At 42.8% G+C, this 26,578-nt stretch overlaps 1 protein-coding gene across 2 annotated transcripts in view; it reads left to right on the top strand.

Moving 5' to 3' along the window:
* Positions 1-26,578, top strand: part of WASF3 (WASP family member 3) — a 132,661-nt gene that overhangs the window by 42,312 nt on the left and 63,771 nt on the right. For both annotated transcript variants that reach the window (XM_049646754.1, XM_049646752.1), the window contains exon 2: positions 18,023-18,109. The gene's annotated coding sequence lies outside the window, so the exon portion shown is untranslated. The remainder of the gene's footprint in view (positions 1-18,022; positions 18,110-26,578) is intronic.

The raw sequence follows: 26,578 nt of genomic DNA on the forward strand, positions 1-26,578 counted from the left end.
AGAGAGAGGGAGACACAGAATCGGAAACAGGCTCCAGGCTCCGAGCCGTCAGCCCAGAGCCTGACGCGGGGCTCGAACTCACGGACCGTGAGATCGTGACCTGGCTGAAGTCGGACGCTTAACCGACTGCGCCACCCAGGCGCCCCTGTGATTCTTTATATATTCTAGATAGGAGGCTTTTGTGGCACGTTCGGTTTCCAGATATTTTCTCCGTGTGTAACTTGCTTTCATCCTCTTAACAGAGTCTTTGCAGCTCAAGACTGCAAAGTTTGATGCTTTTGTTTTTGAAAGTATTTCTGCTGGATGAAAAATTGTGTGTTGGGGATGCCTGGGTAGCTCAGTTGGTTAAGCATCTGACTCTTGATTTTGGCTCAGGTCATGATCACGGTTCGTGGGAGTGAGACCCGCATCGGGCTCCACACTGACAGCATGGAGCCTGCTTGGGATTCTCTCTCTTTCTGCCCCTCCCTTGCATGCACGCACGCACACACACACACACACACACACACACATGCACGCACGCACTCTCAAAATAAATTTAAAAAATTCTGTGTGACAGTTTATTTTTTCTCCTTCCTCAGCATTCTAAACACGTCACTCCATTGCATTCTGATTTTCACTATTTTTGATAAAATGTCCCTTTCTTACATGTTATTCTTATTGTGGTTCCCTTTTTCCTATTGGTGGCTTTGGCTGTTTTCTCCTTATCTTTGGTTTTCAGCAGTTTGGCTATCATGTGCCTATGCGTGGTTTTCTTTGTATTTATCCTCCTTGGAATTGAGTGAGCTTCTTGGATCTGTGGGTTGATGTCCTCTATCACAGTCTGGAAAGTTCTTAGACATTGTTTCTTCAGGTATTTCTTCTGTCCCCTTCTGTTTTTCTCACCTTCTGGGACCCCAGTTACACTTGTAGTCGAGCCATTTGATATTGTGACACAGATCTTGGGAAACTTTGTTGTGTTTTTTAAATTATTTTTTTCTCTTGACATTTGTAGAACTGTCTGCTGTTTCCAGTTTGCTGTTAAGCGCATTGAAGTATTTATTTCAGAAGTTGTAGTTCTCTTTTCTCCCTTTTCTGTTCAGCTGTTTAGTTTCTGTTTTATTCTGCTGAGATCCTTCCCTGTTCATGTTTACTGCTCATCTTTCCTACAAGATTTTTTAGTACACTGAACATAGTTGGGTCTGCTGGTTGCAGTCCAGGGTCATATATGGGCTTACCTCCGTTGCCTGCTTTTTCTCTTTTTTATGAATCATATTCTTCCTCTCCTGTTCGATGATTTTCTTGTGTGGTGGTCACTGTGTGTAATGAACAGTGAAGCCTGTAGGATACCACACGAAAAGGGCTTGTCCCTCTTTTGGTCATGCTGCTGACACGAGGGACTGAGCTGGGCCTAGACTTTGCTGTAGCAAGAGTTAGGTCCACTTCATCATTAGCTGCAGATATTTTGGGAGTGGGATTGAGACATTGTTTTTGGGAGAGCTTCAGAATGATCCCAGGAAGACCTTGGAGATTTCTGTGCTTTAGAGCTAGGCTGCCAACTTTTTTTTTTATTAAATTTTTTTTTTAACGTTTATTCATTTTTTGATAGAGACAGAGCGTGAGTGGGGAAGGGGCAGAGAGAGAGGGAGGCACAGAATCTGAAGCAGGCTCCAGGCTCCGAACTGACAGCACAGAGCCCGACGCGGGGCTCGAACTCACAGGCCGTGAGATCATGACCTGAGCTGAAGTTGGACACTCAACCGACTGAGCCACCCAGGCGCCCCATAGGCTGCCAACTTTCTGAACAATGACGGACTCTCGGTTTTATAGCTTGGCTGCTAGTTTTGGGGACACTAATGAGTCCTCTTTGCCCTCCGGTCTGTGGCTTTCTTCTCTGGAGATCTTTCTTTGCCCTACTGTTTCTTAGAAGAAGTTTTCTCAGCTCTCCTTTCTTCCTCCTGGTGTTAGAGGGTGCCTGGATATGGAGCCTCTCAGCTCTTGTGTTCTGTCTGTACGTGTGCCATCTACATTATTTGGTAAAGGTCCCAGTGGAAGAGTTGGCAGGTGAGTGCAGACTTGCCCTGTGTCTGGGGCTCCTTGAGATTCTAACCCAACATTTCTGCTCATGTGTGGACATCAAAGGTTTATTAACAGTTCAGCTGGTATTTTCTTACCCCTGTTTACAGCAGGTTCTCCTTCCTGGCACTCTGCTGGGGATGAAAACAGTTGTGGGTCCTGTCTCTCCTAGGAAGGCCTTGTCAATATCTGGTATTTACTTCATTTAGCTTTCTTTCTGTTCTGAGCTTTTTTTTTTTATTTTTTTTTATGGGTTTCTTTCTTTCCTTTTCTTTTGAAACTTTTGGTTTTGTAGCTTTCTTCAGTTTATACTCATTATTATGGAAATTTGCTTTATTAACGTTTCTTATGAATATGTTTAACATTTTACTGATGAAGCGCTGATACTGTGTCTTAATTTCTGATCCTGAGGCAATCTGTTCCCTTAAGCAGTGGTCTTAAAAACCATTTGATTATGTACTTCATAATAAGAAAATGAGCACAGAGTCCCAATATATGCACACCTTTTTTAAGTTTATTTATTTATTTAGAGAGAGAGAGATAGAGACAGTCAGCCTGAGTGGGGGTGGGGGGAGGTCAGAGAGAAAGAGAAGGAGAGGAAGAGAGAGAATCCCAAGGAGGCTCCACACTGTCAGTACACAGGCACACGTGGGGCTCGAACTCAAGAACTGTGAGATCATGACCTGAACCAAAATCAGGAGTCAGACACTTAACTGACTGAGCCCCCTGGGCGCCCCTGCATATCTTACAAATTATAGATATATACTAGGTTATTAAACTGTATTTTTCCCACGTTTTAAGACCTTAAACATTATAAGATTCATAAAATTTAAAAATTTTTATATTTACCTGAAATTGTCGATAGTGGATATAAATTTATTTCAATTCATTGCTTTGATGACTGAAAAAATTTTAAGTTGATTTCTATAGATGTGTTCAGATTATGATTGTATTTGACTCATCTAGCTGACAAGAGGAAGTTACCTAGACAAAGTGTCAACTTTGCCATTTTCTTGTTAGCTGTGAGAAATAAGCTCACTGCTCCAGTCAAAGGGACACAGAGACTCGGAGCACAGTGAAGCGAGGCTTTGATCAATGTTCTTGCAAGAACAGGTGTCTGATGGACAGGCATGCTCCGGGCAGTTACAGCAGACAATTTATCTCCTAGTATGCAAGTCCCTCCCCTGGGTCCTCATTGGATGAGCACTACAGAGGCAAGTCCCTCCCCTGGTGCCTCATTGGCTGAGCACTACAGGGTTACAGCCTTCCCCGGAAGTCACCTGTGCCCGTGTAAGGCAAAAAGTAGTCTGATTAGAACAAATGTACCTTCCTTGAGGTGACACACAGACTCTCAGTCCCTCCTCCCTTTGTTCTTTGGCACGTGCTCATTGCAGAGCCCGTGAATGCAGAGGGGAAGAAGAACCAGGAATCGAAGGGTCTAAGGGTTTGGGACTCCATTGTGTGTGTGTGTGTGTGTGTGTGTGTGTGTGTGTGTGTGTTGGGGGGGTTGTACATATTTCCAGTAGGTTGTGAACCTACTGTTAACTAGACAGCAGAGCTTTTATTTGGTATTTCTGAAAATAGATTATCTCTCTTCCTACATCAGCTTATTCTTGTGTTAATCAATATTTAATCTTTTTGTTGTTGTTCCAGGAGCCTCTTTTTTTACCCTCCTCTTTCATTTTTGTGAGAATTAGTTTCATTGAAACTGGTTAAAATGACTTGTAATTCCACTTTGCCTGGGCCCCTGTAGACTGAAACCCTGCAGAACATCTCACCTGCCAGTAGCTCTTGGGGCAGGGCTCTCCTTTCCTTATCCCGTAATTGTATACTGTTGGGAGGAAGACGTTCCTCTGCCCTTCAGGATCCTTCTACCTGGACTTAGAATCAAATTGACATGAGACAGATTAACAGGAGAAAATCAAATTTAATAGTGTACATAAAAGGGGAATCCACACAGACATGAAATTTTGAAGACAATGAGGCAACGTGAAGCTTCTATGAGCTATGGAGGGGGTAGGGCCTGAGGATACAAAGGAGAGGAGATCATTAGGGGGAAGGTGAGAGGAGCTAAGTTTGGAAAAACAAGTTGCCCTATGATACAGATCAGTTTTTTTTTTAGGTAAAGGGGAATCTCCCTTAATAGCTCTCTTCCTGAAGCAGGCTCTCCTTTCCAGTGCAATTAAGCAGTTGAGGACCAGGGAGAGAGCTTTTCTTGCATCTGCTGGGTTTTGATTACTTTTAACTCAAAATAATGTTTATGCCCAAGTGGCCCATCCTGGGGCAGCCTCCCCCTGACCACCTCCTATAATACCTTGATACATGACCGCTGACCTGTCGTCCACAGGAAGACACGGTGTCTTACATATGTTAACTATGAGTAAGGCTTATTAATTCCTCTTCTGTCTCCCTATTCATTTTGTGTTTCCATTTCTCCCTGCCCATCGGGGCCCTGCACTTTGTAAATCATTGCCCTAGAAAACTAGAGCCAGTTCTGTATTTGGGGAGCCGCTCTTCCTTTCACATTCTTAGAGCATTCACTGCCTCTGTTCAGCCAACTTTCCTGTTGATCCTGTTAGAGTAGCTATTCCCCAACCTCCCCCCTGCCCCTGCCCCTGGCAGGCACATCTAGAGCACAGCAGGATCCTTCTGGAAGTCCTAGGGCAAGCCATCTCTGTGTAATGTCATAGAACGGAAGTGAACAGTCATCCCACGGGATTCAATTCATTTAGGCCAAGTAGGCAAAATATTTCCAAAGGCATCATCTGCTGTAAGTGGGCTGGGAGTTCACCTTGCCTTTGCCACTAAGAAGCTGGTGGTAATATTCAGTTATTCCTACTCTCTGAAGAGTACTCATTTGTTAATTGGGGTTTATACCACCTGCCTTCTCTTTGGGCGCTAATGATTAAGTGATGTGCTAAACGCAGAAGTCCATAGTAGATTTTCCAGGGCTCGAACGGCTTTCGGAGGATTGCTGTAGAGAAATTGTGAAGTTTACCTTTCAGAGCGGAGTGCACGGTAAGGTGAGTGGAATGGAAATTCGATAGCTTTCCATTTCCTGACTTTGCAGTGAGACTCTTATTTAGTTTCACATGAAAGGGGGTGGATAGTGGTTAACAGCATCATCTCTGGAAGCAGAGACTTTTCAGGTGGTAATCTGCACTCCATTATGTGTTGTGTGACCCTTGGGCCATTCCCTTCTCTGTTCCCTAGTTTCCTCATCTGTAAAATGGGGTTCATGCTAGCACTTAACCTCATAGGGTTAGCATGAGGATCAAGTGAAAGACACAAGCTTGTAGAGCAGTTGAGCGGCGTGCCTGGCTTATTAGCATTGCAGGCCCAGGAAATGTTAGCTAGCCTGCTTCTCCTTTTTTCCTTTCTAAATGTCCTTGTGTGATACAGTCCTGGCTCACATTTCAGCCCAGCAGAGAATTCAGAACACAAACCCTGACCCAAAAAGATGTTTTCAGTAAGAAACCTCACAGTGTTTATGGGAGCGGGGGTTTTGTTTTGTTGGGTGGTTGGTCTTGGAGGCCAGATGTTTTCAGCTCCTTTCTGCATGAATTTAATCTCCTTGCGTTCAAGTCATCAGCAAAAGAGGAGCAGGGGCACCCTCTCTGAATCACTTACTGCCTCGAACAAGATGCAGGGTCACCATTGCCACCGCTCTGGTGAATCTCGTCAGTTTCCCTTGCAGATTTCTCCACACCTTCCCGCTTCTGTCTGTCTTTCCTTGACTGTTGCAGGAATGTGGTAAATAGCAGATTGCTTCTGTCTTTCCTTGACTGTTGCAGAAATGTGGTAAATAGCGGATTGCTTTCTTGCGGGCAGGGTAGAGACTGTCTGGTTGCAAATTCTTGAGGTTGTGGTAAGGGAGGGCCGTGATGTATTGAAATCATATGATCTCGTTCGTTTAATAATATTGTCTTTTTAGTATCTCTGTTTTTTTCTTTTCAGTATTTTTAGGTACAATAGCTCATTTACTTGCCTTCAGAAGGATTTTAATATTGCTGGCCTCTTTGTTAATAGATTTAAGAGCCATTTGTTTTAAGCATCGAAACTGATGAAAATAGTATTTAATGTCTTCGCACTTGTGACACATGAAAATTGATACCATTATACGTCTTTGGTACCTGGATTATATAGTATTTATTTTAGTAAATTTCCATGGCGTTTCCTTTATTTCTGCAGTTGTGAAGGGAGAAAGTAAAACTGGATATGAAACTGGCTGAAGTGCATTGTGGTCTCATGTCTGCGGCCTGCCCCTGAATAGGTTGTTGTCACTTTCATTCTCTCTGTCCACTTTATACGTGGAGTCAGTCACGTAACCGTGACCCCTGTGCCAAAAGGCTCTATGGACTTGAGGTCTGCCTTTGGGAGAAGTGGGCTTTTCTCGACTTGGAGAGAAGAGTGATGTCAGCTCTTCGGGATTATGGTGGGTGGTGGAGAGAACAGAACAGAATCTGGATCTTGGCATCTTCATAGCCTTCGGGGTTGACAGATTCCGCTGGCATTTCATGCAGAATTCAAACCTAACAGAAAACTACACAAGTGAAAGAGCTTTTGTTAAGTAAAAAAACCCCGAGGATTTCAAACATCAGAATACCTACTGCTGGGAATATCCACATTTCCATGCCTTTTCTCTCGATGTGTAGATTGGCCATCATCTTCACTTGCAGAAATCAAGCAAGGGCTGGATGGGGCACAGCCAGTACGTTGGCCACTTGCCACGGGCATCCGCTTTGTCATTTCTAGACAGGTGGGTTAACTACAGTAACTTGAGAATGAGAAAGCGGCACGTCCTCTGCCTTCACAAAAGCCACGGTCTCTGCATTTCCCCTGTGCCATAGCGGCCTGAGTAACCCTGCCCGATTGTGGCGGGGATGCTTCCGCCTCCCTGTTGGAGGACAAGGCCCCGCCAAGTGCGCGACAAGTGCGTTTAGCTTCCTGTAGGAGGTGGTTAGCAGCCACCGCTTACGAAGCATCTCTGCCTCCTTGCTGTATTCTTTGACAGAATGGCTCATCCTCCCCTCGTGCTTCCGGGGGGGGGGGGGAGGGCACTGTTGGCCTTCTTACACATGGGGAGACTGAGGCCCGGAGAGTCACACCTTCCCCAGAGTACACAGCTTCGGGTGGTGGATCCAGGCATGGAGCGCCAGTCTCCGATGGCCACATCTCTGTTCTTTCCCCTTTGTCGTGCAGCCGCTGGTCCTCAGCGCGTGTTTTCTCCAAGATCACATTGGATGCCACTAATTACATGGTTACTACTTAATTACTAGGAGACAATTTAATGCTAGAAATATTTTCAGTGGCAATGAGTTACTTTCTAGGTGACTGAAATTTTATATTCATTTCTGGGTGGTGATAATTCCCCCCCCCCCCCCACCCCGCCTTGTGTTTGCCTTCTGTCATAAGCTGTGGTATTCTTGTAGTCTGGTCTGCTGGTGAGCCATTCAGCCATTCCCCAGTTACTTTAGATACAGTGTCCATTAGGGTGACCAGAGGCTCAAGGGAATTGAGCATAGACGTGCCATAAAATGTTACTGCTGTGTTTGTCCGTCTTCTGTGGACGCACAGGGTCCCCGGTGGGTAGAAGTTTATGGACCCATTTGTTATATTGGCTGGTACTATAATTTATCCTGGCGTGGGGGGGGGTGGGAACGGGGGAAATGACTGAAGGTACTTGTTGAATGGCACGTGAAATCTTTCTGTCGGGTTTAGTGTTACATAGCTAGCTTGGAAATATATTTGGATTTGGGGATATGTAAAGATTGTCATGGGAATGAAGAAAAAAAAAAAAGCCTCTGCAATGCAGCACTTACATCTGCTGTTTCCATCTGATAATGCACAGATTTCCCAAGTACTTTGGTGCGGTTAGGTAAGAATTCTCTTTTTCCAAATGGAAGAGTCAGCATAGTTAATGAAGCCGAATGGTAATCCTGATTTGCTTATGATCTGTTTGGTTTCCAACAGGATGTTGATTGCTGACGGGGCTGCCCTAATGTTTAGGATGAGTTTGAAGAGGAAGGATATAAGGTCAAGGGGAGTTAAGAGTCACTGCCGCGGGTACCCGTGTTACTTTCGTCTTTCTCTCGAAATAGCTGTGGACATGCCGAATCCAGGTGCAAACTAAAGATAAAAAATAAGGCAATATCCCTCTCCTGACCGCTCATACATAGGAGGCTCAGCAGGTCCCTGTGTAGGGGCCTGCACGGTATCTGTGGCAGTGGGTTTGCTGTGGTTGATAGGATGGGTTCGAAAGTCAGGGTCAGGAGAACCCAGGCGGGGCTGGAACTTAGGAATCCTGGCGTGAACAGAAAGCAGGTGAATATGGGAATCAAGGCAGGTCACATCAAGGAGATAAAAAACCCAGACAGGCAGCCGGTGAATCAGGACCTCAGGAGCTTATGAAACTGAGCAGTCAGTCGGAAACCAGGGCAGTTTATAGTTACAGGAGAGCAGAAGAGACTCAAACCTGTTCAAGAGGAGAGCAGCTTTAATCACTGTTAAGAAAGCCTCTTTTTTTATTTATTTATGATGGCCTGGGAACGGCTTCCGGGATTTTCTAATCTAGTTGCAAGTGATGCCGTAGTTGGGAAGTAGGAGAAGAGAGACTTTGTCTACTTGATGATTCTTTGATAGGTGGTGCGATAAAAAATAGTTCAGTGTCTGCCCTTCATGTACATGATTCTAGACACTAAGAAGTACAAGATTCTCGAGGGGATCCTAATGGAGTTGAGAAGACAACAGGTGGATCCCAAGGTCAACCACAATGGGAAGTAGATGTGTTGGGGAATACCCGGGTAGTACTCTCCTTGAACTTTGTTGGAGTTGGAGGGAAGGGGTGACCTGGCAAGGCTGGGGCGGGGGAGGGTCCAGGAAGCCTGGTGAAGGTAACAGAGTGTGTCCTTGCAGGAGCTGAGTTTGGAATACAAAGTGGGATTAAAGGTGAGGAGGATGGGGGTGAGCGGCCCTCCCACCTTCATGTGCTGTGTCAGTTTTTGAACTGGTTCCCTAATTTGTAAAATGGAAGTAATTCCTACCTTTCCCGTTTGCGTGAGGGTTATTGTGGAGATTATGTATATGACGTGATTCATGTGAAAGCACTTTGTAAATGGCACCATGGGTTCAAATGTAGGTTGTTACTAGTAATTGCCATTTGTGGGGTGCCTGGGTGGCTCAGTCGGTTAAGCGTCCCAACTCTTGATTTCGGCTCAGGTCACGATCTCACGGTTCGTGAAATTGAGCCCCGTGTGTTGCTGACAGCACGGGGGCCTGCTGGGGATTCTCTCTCTCTTCTCTCTCTGCCTCTTCCCTGCTCGCACGTGCTCTGTCTCTCTCAAAATAAATAAATAAACATTTAAAAAAAATAATTGCCATTTGTAGTAGGAGAGCCTGTTGGAACACGGCTGGGCTTTGTTTCAATTCATTTATCACATGTAAATGACGTTGCATTCTTCAATCAAAGGTGTTTCATGAAGGTCATGATTAAATGTAAAGGGACAGGAGCTGTTTTTAAGCAAGGTTAGTTTATGTCTGAGATTTCATGTTAAGCTTATAAATGCATAATTAATATTGAAAATTAATGTTTAATGTGCATCTGAAGTGTTTTACGTTTTTGGTTAATAAAAAGAGGAGATATATTTCAAGAGTAAGTTACTGAGCTGTGAAAAAATAGAAGTCCATTTAGTAGCAAAATTACATGATGCTTCTCATTCTACATTCTGAAACAGACTATTTTTAGCATCTCTTTGAATCAGTGATGAATTCCAATTACAGGATTCAGTAATTAAAGCAGAGAAAAATATATAACATCGTTTAGGCAAGAAAATCTTTCACTTGAGTTGGATCTGTTTCAAGTTTTAAGCCATTATGTTCAGGGGCCTCCCCGGAATCATTGATTTGTCATCTTTGTGGGGTCACAAGCAACAGGAAAAGTGCCAGAACATCAGCCAAGGACAAAGTGTCCCACTTTTAAGAAAAGGAGTTTAAAAAATTCTGCGATTCTGGGATGTCTCAGCGGGTGCGTGTGTTGTGTCTCTGTTGTCCGCAGAATTCCGGAAGAAAACTTCAGGGGCCCCTCGGCCTCACCCTGTTTTCCCTCCCTCCTATGGTCAGCCCACTCCCCGACCAGGACCTCTGTCCCTCTGTCCCCTGCATCTGTCCTGCCTGCTCCTTTCTTCCTTCCAATCTCTGGCTGCTTCTGAGTGTCTCGAAAGAAAACGGCATGATGGTACCACTCCACATTTGTATTTAATGGTTGTAGATTGTCCCATAATGTTGCCAAACAGCTTTTAAAAAGCTTGTTCCTAGTCAGCAATCTTTCCTCAAGCCGGAAGCCTTATTTTATTTCTAGCCAGTTATTATTTATCTTTTTATGCCCCTTGCACAAAAGCTCATTAACCATTTGGCTGAATTGAAACACGTGTTCTGTTGACCCCAATTCTCCTCTTTGCTTGGGTAAAGCCCAGCACTGAAGGTGGTGACCCACGGGGACAATACAGGGTCACTAGACACAAGCAAGTCCAACTTTCCCGGTCAAAGTAGGTCAGGAAGAGGCATCGCGATTTTTTTTTTTTAACCTAGGCATTCAAGAAAATTCACTTATTTGGCACATGATTTTTGAGTGTGGGCCGTGTGCCAAGCACTGAGCTAGGTCCTAAGAATTTTAAAATGAAAATGAAAAAATGTTCATAGTGAAGAGTTCAGTTAGGGGTCAAAAGTGTTGGGGCTCACAGGTGGCTGTCTGGGGCCAGACCTCTCTGCCATGAGCATTAAAAACATGACAAATTGAAAATAAAAAAAACTTAACATTTGCATTAGGCAGAAATGTCATACAACTCGATAATCCATTTTTCCCCTTTGAAATCGGATGCTGTTTATCGTGAATTTCTGAACATTTCAACCTCGAAATTCTTTTTTTTTTTTTTTAAACTCCTGTTTTTTAATGTTTGTTTATTTTTGAGAGAGTGAGAGACCAGGGGAGGAGCAGAAGGAGAGGGAGACACAGAATCCGAAGCAGGCTCCAGGCCCCGAGCTGCCAGAACAGAGCCTGACATGGGGCTCGAACTCAGGAGCTGAGAGATCATGACCTGAGCCCAAGTTGGACACTTAACAGACTGAGCGACCCAGGCGCCCCTCATATTTTTCTTAATCCTGTTTGCACATCTCCTTAAATAATTATTTTATAAAATGTCTATAGTTGGTAAGTTTCATAAGGCTTTTATGACTTAACATCATTTTTTAAAATTTTTTTAACGTTTATTTATTTTTGAAGGAGAAAGAGACAAGAGCACAAGTGAGGGAGGGGCAGAGAGAGAGGAAGACACAGAATCCGAATTAGGCTCCAGGCTCCGAGCTGTCGGCACCGAGCCCTACGCGGGGCTCGAGCGGGGCTCAAGCTCACAAAACAGTGAGATCATGACCTGAGCCGAAGTCGGACGCCCAACTGCCTGGGCCACCCGGGCGCCCCTGAATCTCTAAATTCTTTGATCTCCTGGCGGCTCGGTGCATTCTGTTGTGATAATTGTAGTTCAGGAAGTTTAAGCCCAAATAACCTGCCCGGAGTCTTGGAGTGTGTGAGTGGGGAAGTCGGTTGGAGTCAGTTCCGGCTTGAGGGCCCCCCCTGCACCCTGGCATCCTGCATGGCGCCTCTGGTTGGTGGGGGTGGAGAAGGGAGAAGGGAGAAGGGGACGCTACCGGGAAGCCGAACGATGCTTTGCAGGGGGCCCTGAGTCGGCCCAGTAGGAGAGCCAGTAACCGTGGAGAGGCAGGTGTGAAGAAAGGCAGGGATGGACGGGTCGGGGCCCCATCGCAACTTGAGAGACGTGGAGGAGGCCACCCTGCCAAAGGGCTGCCTGGGAATCGAGCTCCGGAGGGGTGGGCCAGTCCTGAGCAGGAGTGTGCCCGGCGTGGCGGCGGCATCCGGAAGAGAAAACCGGTGGAGCAGACTGGCAGGCTGGCCGCCTTAAGGGGAGGGGTGTGCTGCCTCCCTCGGGCGGCATCTGGTGTGTGGTGTTCTGGGCACTGCACCTCCAGAAGCACCGGCCAGAGGGCCCCTGGGAGAGGCTGGAGGGACTGGAGCAGTTAACTGTCCCCTCCGATGCTTGGAAGCTGGCAGAGCTGCGGGTGTGGTAGCCTCTGCCTGGGCTCGGCGGGCGGAGCAGAGCATTGGTTCTCGGTTAGGAAGATGCAAGCTTCAACCGAATAGAAAGAAGGCCTCGGGGGCGCCTGGCTGGCTCAGTCCGTTGAGCGTCCGGCTTCGGCTCAGGTCATGATCTCGCGGCTCGTGAGTTCAAGCCCCGCGTGGGGCCCTGTGCTCACAGCTCGGAGCCCGGAGCCTCCTTCGGATTCTGCGTCTCCCTCTCTCTCTGTCCTGCCCCCTCCCCCCCCACTTGTGCTGTGTCTCTGTCTGTCTCTCAAAAATAAATAAATGTTAAAAAAAAAAAAAGAAAGCAAGCCTCATGTCAAGTAGCGTTTCTTAACGCGTGGGGTTACGAAGTCATGGCTTCCCTCTCCCTGAGCAGCGTTCTAGTAGATGCGTTCACATGGGGGGGGGGGGGCGGTGCTCTGGACCCCTTCTGACGCTTGCCTGGGAGTTTCCCATAGCTTCCCTGGAGACGGGCAGGCAGATGCATACTTTTTATTTTGTGAGGAAGCTCTGGATCTGCTGCTCAGGATCCTGACTTCCTCATGATGTCCTGACGCTCCAGCGATGATACGGCATTTATCTTTATATTCCCTTTGCATAGTCTGTGCATCTCAGAAGACAGTAATCAGTCTCGTGGTGTCACTTTGAGCCCCAGGCGGATTTGAAGGCTTTTCTTGTCTATCGCAGCTGGCACTAGCCTTCTCTTCTCTCATAGTGTGTCACCCGTATCTCTGTTGCCACTTGGCATTTTGAACTTGCGGTGTGGTGTCTTGCCGTGTACGGCCTCACCTTCATCTGACTCATGGCTGTGTTTCTCATGCACAGTAGGAAGAGAGTAAATGTTTGGATGGATCGATGAGTGGTTGATGTGACCCCGATCTTTATCGGGGCTATTCGGTTCCTTGACCATCGTTAGCCCAGAGGTGTGGGCCCGCTGTGGATCTCTGCAGAAGTCATGCTATGTCAGGAATTGATCACTCCTCGTGGTTTCCTGGGTAGTTACGCTGTTCGTTAAGTGAAGGGGAAGAAGATGCTGTCTCACGACCCTCGTATTTAGGTCCGGGGTAAGTCCTTTCTAAATGAACAGATTACTCAAAACCGGGCGAAGTTTTCATCTGCGCTCATCGTTAACGTGGTTTTGTTAATTAACGAATGAAAGTGAACCTAGCAGAGAGTGCGATACACGTAGGTGTTCGGTGGATGGCAGTCGGCTACAGTTATTTTTGTTTTACTCATAGCAATATCTCTTGTGCGGCTTGTTTCACATTTTTTTTGTTTTTTTGCTCTCCCCCCCCCCCCCCCCCCCAGATCAAGCTTTCCGGAGGCCAAGACCTTGTCTTGTTACTTAACGTTTTCGCGAAGAGCCCACTAATACTTTGAATTGAATTGTGGGGCCAGCCAAGCGTGTCCCTGTTGGCTCTGATTTCAGAGACGTAGGACTGTTGTGGCGCTGGGACTTGGGGCACAGGTATCCAGCCCGAGGGGCCAACGAGGGGACGCACAAGACTTCTGTGTTAACCGTGTTGTTACACATACGATTCTAGCTAAAAACACTCATAATAGACATTCTGATGAGATCTGTTTCTCTGAAGCTAACAGAGGCTACCGGTTCTCAGGTGCCCAACAGTCTTGTAAATAGAACTTTGTATGTGAGTGGTTATGAACATGGATGACGTGATCTCATGGAGAGGGAGGAACGTCGAACTGGAGTCTGCTTAATAAGGTAGCACGGGAAAATGCAGCAGGGAAACAGCTATCTGGAACACGCATGGGTATTGTATACCTGCCAGCTTCTCATTTCTGGAAAACTGGAATTCAGAAGCTTAAGAGGGATGGCAAGGACCAAAATAGTAAACAAATCCTAGTACAATCAGATTAGGATAATATTGGCGGATTAACGTTAGTCATTTGGACACAACCTGTTCTCAGGTTTCTGAACAGTATCTGTTTTCGTGTCACAGAGTTATTTATCTCATATTGACTTGGATGTTGTGGATAGCTACGATAAAAGGGCATGTTCCTAGGGACAGCTTTATTATCATTGACCTTTTAAAATGCTCCGTGGGACAAAATGAGGTGTTTCATGAGATAAATTCAATCCTTTCCCCCAGCAGAGTATAGAGGAATGTAAACTGAATGTCAGCTGAACTGCGTAGGAGGTGAGCGGACTGTAATATATTTGTAATGACCTGAACTCATCATAAAGCTGTTTGGTCCCCTCCTCCTCCCCGCTTCTTTCTGTTTTTAGAAAAGGACACATTTTACGAGACAGTTATTTATCCTGGCTTGATTATCCTGGGTCTGGGATTATTCCCCAAGTTATGACTTGCTGTAATTTCATGATACCATTTTTCTTTCTTCTTTTTCTCTTTTTGTTTTGTTTTTTTTATACTGAAGAGCATAAGGAATTTTAATTTAGCAGTATTTCAAGAATTAGACTGAGGTTTGGAGACAGCATGAGTGCATTTTGATATCACCATACTGAAAGCAGTATTTGAAACCTGAAGGAGCAAGGGTGGGTACCTCTTTGATGGGATTTTAGAGGGAGGAGTCCTTCAAGGTCACCCTGTTCCTCTTTTCATTTGCTGGTTCGTTCACCTATTCAACAAATATCTGAGTGTCTGTATGTCTTTCTCTTGGTATTCCTTTCCCCAGATACTGATGGTAACCCCTCAACTCAGTATCTCAAGCCTGAAGTGTTAAGAGCTGCACTGTTGAAGCCGTTAGCTGCTAGCCACGTGTTGCTGTTTAAGTTTGGTTAAAATGAAATAAAATGACAAATTCAGATTCTCAGCCACACTCACCACATTTCAGGTGCCCCATCAAGTGCTCTATGTGTGGCTGGAGGCTGCCATATTGGATGGTGTTCATCTACAGGACGTTTCCGTCATTGCGGGGGGTTAAGCTGGACCGTGCTGTCTTAGCAGCCCTTGACTCTGCCTTCCGAGAGACATCCCAGCATCCCTTCTGCTTCGTCGCCTGATACCTATGTTTGTCAAGTTCGTCCCTTTAAAAAATTCTCCCATCTTATTACTTCAGGTCCGCATCATCTGTCATCTGGATTAAGGCACCTGTGTTACCAGGGCTGCGGTGTCTTCCTGCCGCTCCCTGCCTTGCGCTTTCTTAATACCGTGTGTATATCTTGATCGCATGGAATGCCAATTCCTTTCTTGTGCAGTTTTCTTCTGGTGGACCAAGAGGTTCTTGGGGTTGCGGGATTGGGCTTTGATCTTCCCGGGGTGGGGACACACAGTGCCTGACACGTTACTACAACAGATAACTGTTCATTGAGCAGCTAGAGGGCTGAATGGATTGGTGAAGGAGGCTGTTGCATTCTGAAGGCTAGGCACAGTTGGGCTGCATGGAAGATAGAAAAGGGCAATCATACTGGGGGGCCATCATGGGCGCAGGCCCATTGGGCAGAAATTAAAGCACAACTGTGCTCCTAGACTGTCGCCACGGAGAGGCAAGCATTTTCAGTACCACTTAGAGCTTAACCATGGGACATAAATAGAATTTGAATTCTGGTGTTGCATATAAATGTGTTTCCCTGCGCTTGCTAATACGACACCTCTAAGTAGAGGTGCTGGCTTTCACGCTTAATAACCTTAAACGGTAGCTTCCGAGGAGTTAAAGATAGGCTCTCCTGTAAAATTAAGCAACACACTCACAAAGCCCAGTTGATTCTTCGAGACTTTTAGGGTTCCCGACTTAGGTTAGACATGGTAGCTGCAGAAGAAGAAAGAAAACTGCATGTGTGCGTGTTCAAAAGGAGGCTGTCCCCTACCGCAGTTCAAAAGAGTGACTGCAGCCAGACAGAACTGTCCTGAGCCCGCTGCTTCCAAGCTGGGTCATCCTGGGCACGTCGCCTTCTGGTCCTCGGTTTCCTCATTTTTTGATGGAGATAGATGTTACCTGCCTTGTGAGGATAAGTTAAAATACCGTGTGACACGTGAGCGCTGTGCTGAATCCTGAGTAAACCATTCACCAAGTGATAGCTAATAGCAGATTAATAGTTACGTAGCATTTCCTGCAAATGGGAAAATTCACGGTTGTGTTTCCCAAAGGAAGAATTCACACGTGATTGCGCTCATGCAGGAAACATGCATAGGGGACACTTTCCTTCCCACTTAGCTAGGTAGAACCATCTCTAAAGTGAAGCGCGTGGTTACTTTGAGAATCACGCAAGTAAGATGATCTGGCAGAGGTAAAGTTTGGCCTGGCTACTCAGAAACCCAGGCGTAATTCTCCGCGTTTGGAAATAAGGTGATCGCCAGTGGAAACTGCTTGGGAAAAACTCACTTTTCTCTTTCATTCTGCATAATCAAGAGCATGCCGTACAGCTGCTCCTAAGGAAGGAGAAGAAAATCATGTGCTGCTTTTAATTTTAAGTAAGCAAACCAGTGGGACGTGTCTAAATGAGAGTATCATTGAACGATCTCTCTATTTTCCCCGCTTTCAAAGCAGTGGTGACAGTCTCAACTGGGAGGACTCCGCTGGCCGACAGATCATTCATGCACATCCAGAGAATCCTCTTTAGTGGATTTCAAGTTGCTTTCCTCCCGCTCAGACATTGCACACTGCTCCTTCCCTGTGCCTACATGACCTTTGCCTGGCCTCACTCCTCCTGAGGACTCTTTGTCCTCGGAGAAGCTGTTTGATGATAAGCTCCACTCCCTTCTGGACTCGCTCTTGCTTTCATGTGACTATCTTATTGTGGCATAATTATCGGTATGTATTGGCCTCTGTGAGTTCTTTGACGAGCATTTCTGTATCTGCAGTGTTTTTAATTTTTTTTTTCAACATTTATTTGCTTATTTTTGAGGGACAGAGAGAGACAGAGCATGAGCAGGGGAGGGGCAGAGAGGGAGACCCAGAATCCGAAGCAGGCTCCAGGCTCCGAGCTGTTGGCACAGAGCCCGACACGGGGCTCGAACTCACGAACCGCGAGATCATGACCCGAGCCGAAGTCGGAAGCTCAACCCGACTGAGCCACCCAGGCACCCCTGTATCTGCAGTGTTTAAAGGGGCACTTACTCATACAAAATGCTTTGTAAAGTTTTGCTGAATGAATCAATAATGATATTCACTAACTTTTTCTTCTGTGTGTTGTTCCTAAGTAAACCATAACTCTTGTTTGGGTGGGAAACTATACCATACATACTTACTGCTACCTCCTGGCTCTAGCACATTGATAATAAACAATATTAGACTGTTCTGTAGTCTTACGGCTCTGAATATCCATTATCCTGGAAACACTTTCTAGACTCGATTGAGCAAGTATTAAATTTGTGTTGTTACTATTTTATTCCCATACATTCTAGTAAAGTATTATAGGTGACCACCAGGATTTCTATTGAATTTAAATATTTTTGTGTGAAAAATTAATACAGGTGCTTTTATATGAGAGAGTTCTTGTGTGCATCATCCGTGTTCAGTTCATTGTAGGCATTAACAAAACGTTAAATGTATGTGTGCAGAGCCTATGAACGGAGCAGTTCAGTTGAATAGACTTGTAATATACTTGGCTTTTTGTTTTTCTGCCCTGTAGCTATTCACTATGATTTCTTGAAGTTAATTTCAGAGTTTATTCCAGGATAGGGAGTTGGAATTATTCAGGAACTCACATACCTTATTAGCTCCTTGCTTAAACTCATTAAAAAAAAAACAAAAACACAAAAAAAACAAAACCTAGTTCTGGGAGTAGCACTCCCTTGATGAAATTGTTGACATGTGAAATTGAAATTTAAAACTTTCTCGAAGACTTGAATGCATTTTACTTACTGTTATTTAATTTTTTTTTTTTTTTTTTTTTAGTTTTAATTCTGATTGCTGTACCATTGATATCTGGTGATGCGACTACCTGAGGGACATTTCTGCAACCCGTAAGTCAACACTTACATGGTAAGAATGTGTGCCTCTTACACTTAAAGCCATTTAATTTCTGTAACATTATAGTTTAGAATTTTAATTTAAAATAGAATAGTATAAAATAGTCTAAGATTTTAACATATTAAGTATTAATGTATATTAACATAAAAATTAACAGCAAATAATATTTTGGCGCTTTAGATCCTAATCAACAGTTGGATTTGAAAGAGAAAAATATAACTTGGTCTATCAATTTCATATTAATTTTTGTGTGAAAAACACACTGCTATATAGTTTATGACTAAACTGGGGTCTCATTTTCCTCCCTACATGTTTTGCCCGTTTACTTGTTATTTCCTGGGGTTTAACCAGTTCTTTATTATCTGAATCTTGTTAATAATGAATGGATAGGAGATGTCAAGATAATCAAACCGAAACCTAGTTGGCATTTACCACAACTTACTTTGAACTAAAGTGGTGTTGATTCTAACGGTGGCTAAAATGAGGTTTTGAATTATTTAGGGATTTAAATGATCTGTATTCCTCTATCTTCAAGGGATAATTCAAGAGGAATGAGACACGGCCAACCAGGAAGGAGAGTTACTCCTTTGAGCTGCATTTTCCTTGTACTGAGTGTCTGTAATTTGTTTTATAGAGTTGTAAAAAGCAAATGAGATGATCTGTGTGAAACTGTCCTTTTCTTCCTTTTTTTTTGGAAGGGTAGGGGGAGAATAACAAAAAGTCTTGATTTTGACGTGGGATTTAGAGAGAACACAGTGCTCTTCTATCCTCTTAAGTTTTTTTAATGTTTATTTTTGAGAGAGAGAGACAGAGTGCGAGTGGGGGAGGGGCAGAGAGAGAGAGAGAGAGAGAGAGAGGGAGGGAGAGAGACACACACACACACACACACACACACACACAGAATCTGAAGCAGGCTCCAGGCTCTGAGCTGTCAGCACAGAGCCCGACACAGGGCTTGAACTCATGAACTGCAAGATCATGACCTGAGCCAAAGTAAGATGCTTAAAAAATGTAGGATGCTTTTTTTTTTTTTTTTTTTTTTTAATGTTGCTCTTCATATCCTTTAGAGGAAAGGGTACTGGAAGACCCGATCTCCAGTTTGGTCTCAGTTTGACTGTGGGCGTGTCGTTTCATTAATTTACAATCAGAAAATTGAATTTGATTTCCATACTTTCACCTCACAGGTGACTTCTCACGAGTATGTCTGTGTTTTTTGACTGCAATGAAACTAAGCTGGAAATCAGTATCAGCTTATCTGTGAAATCTCCAAGTATTTTGAAATTAAATACCACATTCTAAAAATCCCGTGGGTCAAAGAGGAAGTCGCAAAGGAAATTAGAAAATATTTTGAACTGAAGCACCTGGGTGACTCAGTCGGTTAAGTGTCCGACTTCAGCTCAGGTCATGATCTCATCTCATGGTTGGTGAGTCTGAGCCCTGCATTGGGCCCTGTGCTGACAGTACAGAGCCCGCTTTGGATCTCCTGTCCCCCCGCTCTCTCTGCTCCTTCTTCACTGGTTCTCTCTCTGTATCTCAAAATAAAAATAAACTTAAAGAAAATATTTTGAATTGAGTGAAAATGAAAATACAACACATCTAAATTTATGGGATGCACCTAAAACAGTACTTCTAGGGGAAATTCACAGTGCTAAAGGCTTCTGTTGGGAAACAGAAGTTTTAAAACACAAATCTAAGCCTTCACCTTACGAAATTAGAAGGCAAAGAGCAAATTAAATGCAGAACAAGCAGAGAAGATATGAAAGATAAGAGCAGAATTCATTGAAACAGAAAACAGAAAAACTAATCAGTGAAACCAAAAGCTGTTTTATTTTATTTTTTTTTTAATGAGATCAATAAAATTGATAAACTTGTAGTTTTTCTTTCAGGAAAAAAGAGAGAGAAGGCAGAAATTTCTGATATCAGAAGAGAGAGACCATCAATGTAGATTCTACAAAAGGAAGTTAAAGAGAATATTATGAGCCAGTTAATATATTTGATTATTTAGATAAATGGACATACTTCCTCAGAGACACAAGGTACTTAACCTTACTCAAGAAGCAGCAGATAATCTGCATAGCTCTTTATTCAAGAAATGGAATTTGTAGTTAAAAACCCTCCCCCAGAAACAAAGCTGTACGCCCAAATGGTCTACTGGTGAATTCTACCAACCTATTAAGAAAGAAATAATACCAATTATATACAAAATCTTTAGAAAATAGAAGGAATGGAACACTGATTTATTTTATGAGGCCGTTATTACTCGGATATAAAAAACAAAGACATTTCTCAACAAAATATTAGCAAATTGATTAAAGTTTATATAAAAAAGATGATACATCATGCCAAAGTACCATTTATTCCAGAAATGCAGGATTGGTTCTTCATTTGAAAATCCGTCATATAATTCACAGTATCAAGAAATTAAGCAGAATTTTTAAAACCTGTATAACCATCTTAATAGATACAGAAAGAGCATTTGATACTATTTATCATTTATTCACGATAAAAACCCAGAACAGTAGAAATAGAAGGGAGCTTTTTCAAGTTGATAAAGGTGTCTGTGAAAGACCTACAGCTAAGAATTATAATTATTGATGAAAGACTTCATGTTTTTGCCTGATTTTAGCTCACTTACCGTTCTTACTCAGAATTGTCCTAGTCAGTGCAGTAAAGCAAAATCAAAAACAAAAACACACATATATATATCCATATACATATACACATATATATACACACACACATATGTGTATATGTAATATGTATTATATATAATATATGTAATACGTATATAATATAGATGAAAAATAGATAAAATATATATGTATAAATATATATATGAAAAAAATACATCTATATGAAAAATTAAGGTCCTATGGCAAGGGACCTGAGAAATGAGCTTCTAGCCTTCTAGCCTCTGATACAGGGAAGGGGACAGAGGAGGTGGGAATAAATGTTAATACCAGTAGACCGTATTTATTACATTTTGGTTTCTGTGATCACGATGTAAAAATCATAAGAACAAGGCCACATTTATATGACTTGTGGTTTTAAGTTACTGTTTTCTCTGGAGTCAAAAGTCAGCATAATCTGTTGAGGGAGCTGTGGTTCAGCATTTTCTTCTTTCTGTTAATCTAGCCAGAAAGCTTTGTGTAGTACTTGAAAGTTATGCCTTGGTTTCACCTTCATTACATAACTTACTCTTTGGTTTAAAGAAAAAGACTGAAACAGTACTAAGATGTTCTCTTAATTTCTAAGAGGGCATATAGAATTACTTGTTGAATCCGTTACAACTATCATATATCTTTGGATGAGTTAAAATTATTTTGTATGCTTGTTGTACATATCTTAGAATTTGTTGACATGTTTTGCATAATAACGTAAGCCACATATTACGCCTGTTGATTTCTGTTAAGTAATTTCCATATACATACTTTTATGATGGGTGGCAGTTAAGAATTGAGGGAACCCTGAGTCCTTGTCCCATCTGCCTGGGACCGTTGTATGGCAAGACATTGTGTCTGTGGATGGTGTTACTGGAATCATTTCTAAGTCTCTTGCAATCAAATAGTTTCTTAGCCTTAGTGGAATGCTTATAAATGTAAACAAATATTTAATAACTGCGTGCATTTCCATTTTAATTACAGTTGACCTTTGAACGGTGCAACAGTTAGGGGCGCTGACTTCTGCACAAATCCACATACAACTTTTGATTCTCCCCCCCCCCCCCCCGCAGAAAAAAACTTAACTACTGGTAGTCTTGACTAGAAGCCTTCCCAATGATATAAATAGGTGATTAACATATATTTTGTATATTATATGTATTATATACCGTATTCTTACAATAAAGTAAGTTAGAGAAAAAATGTTATTAAGAAAATCATAAGGAAGAGAAAATACATTTACAGTAGTGCACTATATTAATTGAAAAAAATCCACTTATAGGTGGACTATGCCATTCAAACCCATGCTGTCCAAAGGTCAGCTGTACATGTTATCGGCCATATCAGTTGGCATGGCAGAGTGGCATAGTAGAGGGAGTGTAAGTTTAGGAGTTAACAGAAAAATTTGGGGTTCAGATGCTAAAAACATACAGGCTCTACGCTTTTGAGCAAAATCCACTTCAATCCTTGATCCCCATTTCCCTCCTCTGTAGAAGGAGGATAATCTTGACGAGCTGCTTGAAAATATTAAAAATAATACCCAGAGCTTCTAGCAGACAGTGGGTGCTCAAACGGTGATGCTAACAGAGGATCTTACTTGCAGAAATGTTATAAGACTTCGGTATCTGACAGAGCTGGTTTTGAATTGGATTGGAAGAATTAATATTCAAAAAATGCCTATACTACACAAAGCATTGCACAGATGCAGTGCAATCCCTATCAAAATTCCAGTGGTATTTTTCACAGAAATAGAACCTGATTTTAAAGTTTTCATGGAACCGTGAAAGATCCTGGATAAGCCAAAGCAGTCTTGAGAAAGAGGAGCAAAGCTGGAGGCATCACGCTCCCTGATTTCAAGCTATATTGGAAAGTGATCGTATTTGAAACATTATGGCACTGGTATAAAAGCAGACACACAGGTCAATGGAAAAGAAGAGAGAGCCTGAAAATAAATCCAGACATATGTGGTCAATTTATGACAGAGGAGTCAAGAATATTCAATGGGACAGTCTCTTCAATTAATGGTGCTGGGAAAACCGAACAGCTACATGCAAAACAATGAAACTGGACCGCTGCGTCTACAGCATACACCAAACTTAACTCAAAGTGGATTAAAGACTTAAATGTAAGACCCAAATCCGTAGAAGTTCTAACAAGAAAGTATAGGTGGTCTCGGCGATGAGTTTTTGGATCTGAACTTCAAAAGCAAGGGCAACAAAAGCAAAAATAAACAAGTGGGACTACATCACACTAAAAAGCTTCTGCACAGCAAAGGAGATCATCAAGAAAACGAAAAGGCACATCACTGAATGGGAGAAAATGTTTGCAACTCCTGTCTCCGATAAGGGGTTCATATTCAGGATATATATAAAAAAGCCATACAACTCAATAGTAAGAAAAATCTGGCAAAAAAAGGACAGAAGATCTGAACAGATAGTTTTTCAAAGAAGACACCTGGATGGGCAAGCAGGTATGTGAAAAGATGTGCAATATCACTGATCAGGGGAACGCGTATCAAAACCGTAATGAGCTAGCCCCTCACACCTATTAGAATGGCTGTTATCAGAAAGACAGGATGAGGTGAGGATACAGAAAAGAAGGAACTCTTGTGCACTGCTGGTGGGAATGTAAATTGGGGCAACCACTATGAAAAGCAGTAAGGAGGTTCCTCAAAAAGTTACAAGTAGAACTCCCATATGATTCAGCAGTTCCACTTCTGAATATTTATCCGACGAAAACGAAAACACTAATTTGAAAAGGTATCTGTACCCCCATGTCATTGCCTTTTCAATAGTTCAAGATATGCAGACAGCTTACGTGTCCATCAGTGGATGAATGGATAAAGAAGATGTGGTATATGGAAACCAGAATGGAATATTCAGCCATAAACAATAATAAAACATTACCATTTCTAAGTACACGAATGGACCTTGAGGACATTATGCTAAGTGAGGTAAATCAGAGAAAGACAGGTACTGTATGATTTCACTTATATGTGGAATTAAAAAACAAAAACAGGGGCGCCTGGGTGGCATGTTGGTTGAGCATCGACTTTGGCTCAGGTCATGATCTCCCAGTTCACGAGTTCGAGCCCCGTGTTGGGCTCTGTGCCGACAGCTCAGGGCCTGGAGCCTGCTTCGTTCAGATTCTGTGTCTCCCTCTCTCTCCCCTGTTCACGCTGCTCTGTCCTTCTCTTTCTCTCTCTCTCAAAAATAAATAAATATTAAAAAATTAAAAAAAAAAAAAAAACCACCCAGGGTTATAGATGCAGAGAGCAGATTGGTAGTTGCCAGAGGTGAAAGGTCAAGGGTGGGGGAAAATGGGTGAAGGGTTCACAAGGTGCAGACTTCCAAATATAAAATAAATAAGTCCTGGGAATGTAATGTACAGCACAGTGACTATAGTTAGAATATTGTATTGCATGTTTGAAAGTGGTCAAAACAGAGTAGATCTTAAAACTCCCCATTACAAGAAAAAAAATGTTGTAATTATATATGGTGACGGATGTTACCTTATTGTGATGATTATTTTACAGTATATGTAAATTTCAAATCGCTGCGTTGTACACCTGAAACTAATACAGTTGACCTTTGAACACAGGGGTTCAAGGTTAGGGGTGCCGACCCCCCAACACAGTAAAAAAATCTGCATATGTAACTTTTGACTGTCCAGAAACTTTACTAATAGCCTGTTGTTGATTGGAAGCCTTACTGATAACATAAACAGTTGATTAACACATACTTTGTATGTTGTATGTATTAGGTAACTGCATTCTTACAATAAAGGAAGCAAGAGAAAAGTCAGTGTTACTAGGAAAATCATAGGGAGAGAAAATACGTTTACAACACTATACCGTATTTATAAACAAACAAAACCGTGTATAACTGCGCAGTTCAAACCTGTGTCGTCCAAGGGTCAACTGTATAATGTTATAGCTCAATTAAAAAAAAGAAAAAATACTGGCATCTGACAGAATCCTTTTTTCTTTACTTTGCTTTTTCCTTTTGGTTTTGAATTTAAGTTCTTCTGCTTGCTTTTCAAGCCTTGATCTCTTTTTCTTTTAGTTGGGCGCAGTACCAGCCTGTAAAGTGGTAGAGTGGACATAAATGACATAATGCATACAAATGCTTACGTACGCAAATGTTCCCATTTGTCATCTGTAACCGGTTCACTACCATTAGCCTTTTGACTTGGTTTCTTTGGTTGGTTTTTTATAAAGTTACCCCAAAACCCTGCCTGCTCCTTTTGACGGCGCTCGTGACTTACTTGCTGGAATACGTTCCAAAGAATGAAGTTGATAGGTTGCCAGATTTGATGGTTGGAGACCAGGTACCTAGGTTGCAAATTTCAGAAATTTTGCTATCTCGTATTTCTCTGAATGCTTTCATGGCCCAAACAATTGGGAATAGTTAACTAAAAGAGCCATTTAATTGTTCTTAATTTTCTTTCATGAGCACAGTTTCCAGTTGCCAAAACTACTGCCGTCAGAATGCTTTTGTTTCTAAAAACACAGGAACTCATGGTTAGTACCATGTATGCTAAGGAACAGTTTGGTAGGTTCTACAGCTTTATTGCTATTTTAATTTTATCTCATTTTATTGTGTTCATTCATGTGAAATTACCAACATTTTGGCTGTTAAGACCAGCAAGAGTGGTAATTTCATACAGTTCAACTTGCTGTTTCGGGGTAAGGTGACAATGTGTGCAATTGGCAAATTCCCTAATTTTGTAGCTTATAATTTGTTGTTGCCTCTAAAAACATAAGTTTTAATTCATTTGGAGTCTGTAAATTTGTTTGGTGAAGGTCATTCTCACATGCAGAAGAGGAAGGTAGAGAAAAGTGGTAACTTGTTTCTTAACAACAACAAAAAAGGAGATGCTAATTTTTGAGGAGACTTTAAATTTATGGTTAACTGGATCATTAGAAGCAAAAACTAGGGGTGCCTGGGTGGTTCAGTCAGTTAAGCATCCGACTCTTGATTTTGGCTCAGGTCATGATCTCAGGGTCATGAGATCGAACCCTGAGTTGGGCGTTGTGCTGGATGGGCAAGGCTCTTGCTTCTCTCTCCCTCTCTCTCTGCCCCTCCCCAACTAGCATACACGCACACATGTGCTCTCTCTCAAAAAAAAAAAAAAAAAAATCTAAACCTTGAGGTCACAGGTGATACCAGGTAAATTCTGAGTACCTCAAAATTTTTCTTGGATTTAAAAAAAAAATACTTATTTTAGGGAGAGCGCAAGTGGAGGAGGGGCAGAGAGAGGGGGACAGAGGATCCGAAGCAGGCTCTGTGCCGACAGGCTTGACGGGAGCGAGCCAGATGTGGGGCTCGAACTCAACTAACCGTGAGATCATGACCTGAGCCGCCCAGGCGCCCCCTTCTTGAGTTTTAAAAAATTCTTTGACATCAGCACCGTTCAGAAAGTCATGTCTTTGGCAAGTGATAAAATGCTGTTGATGGTTTTAGCTTCTGAGTGTTTATTGACGTAGTTTATGTTATTAAATCAAGGCTAATTTCGCTTAACTTTTTTAACATTGTGTTCATAAAATGTGTGTAGGTCGCCTGTTGATTATACCTTGAATAAGGAGCTGGCGATTTTGGTTTGAAAGAGCATTAACGTAACAGGTACTTCACGTGGGTTATAGGTTATAGTATCATGCTAAATAGCGTATGAGCACGTCATGTTCACCACAGTGTGGTACTGATAAATGGCTTCTTCCTCTTGCTGTCCAATTAAAGTGAAAAGGAGGTGGTTAAAGGTAGTTAGTTGGTCAAGTGAGCATTTATTTGCTGAAGAGGAACAATATCTAGGGGCGCCTGGG

The sequence above is a fragment of the Panthera uncia genome (genome assembly GCF_023721935.1).
Source record: "Panthera uncia isolate 11264 chromosome A1 unlocalized genomic scaffold, Puncia_PCG_1.0 HiC_scaffold_16, whole genome shotgun sequence".
In the NCBI taxonomy this organism is placed as follows: domain Eukaryota; kingdom Metazoa; phylum Chordata; class Mammalia; order Carnivora; family Felidae; genus Panthera; species Panthera uncia.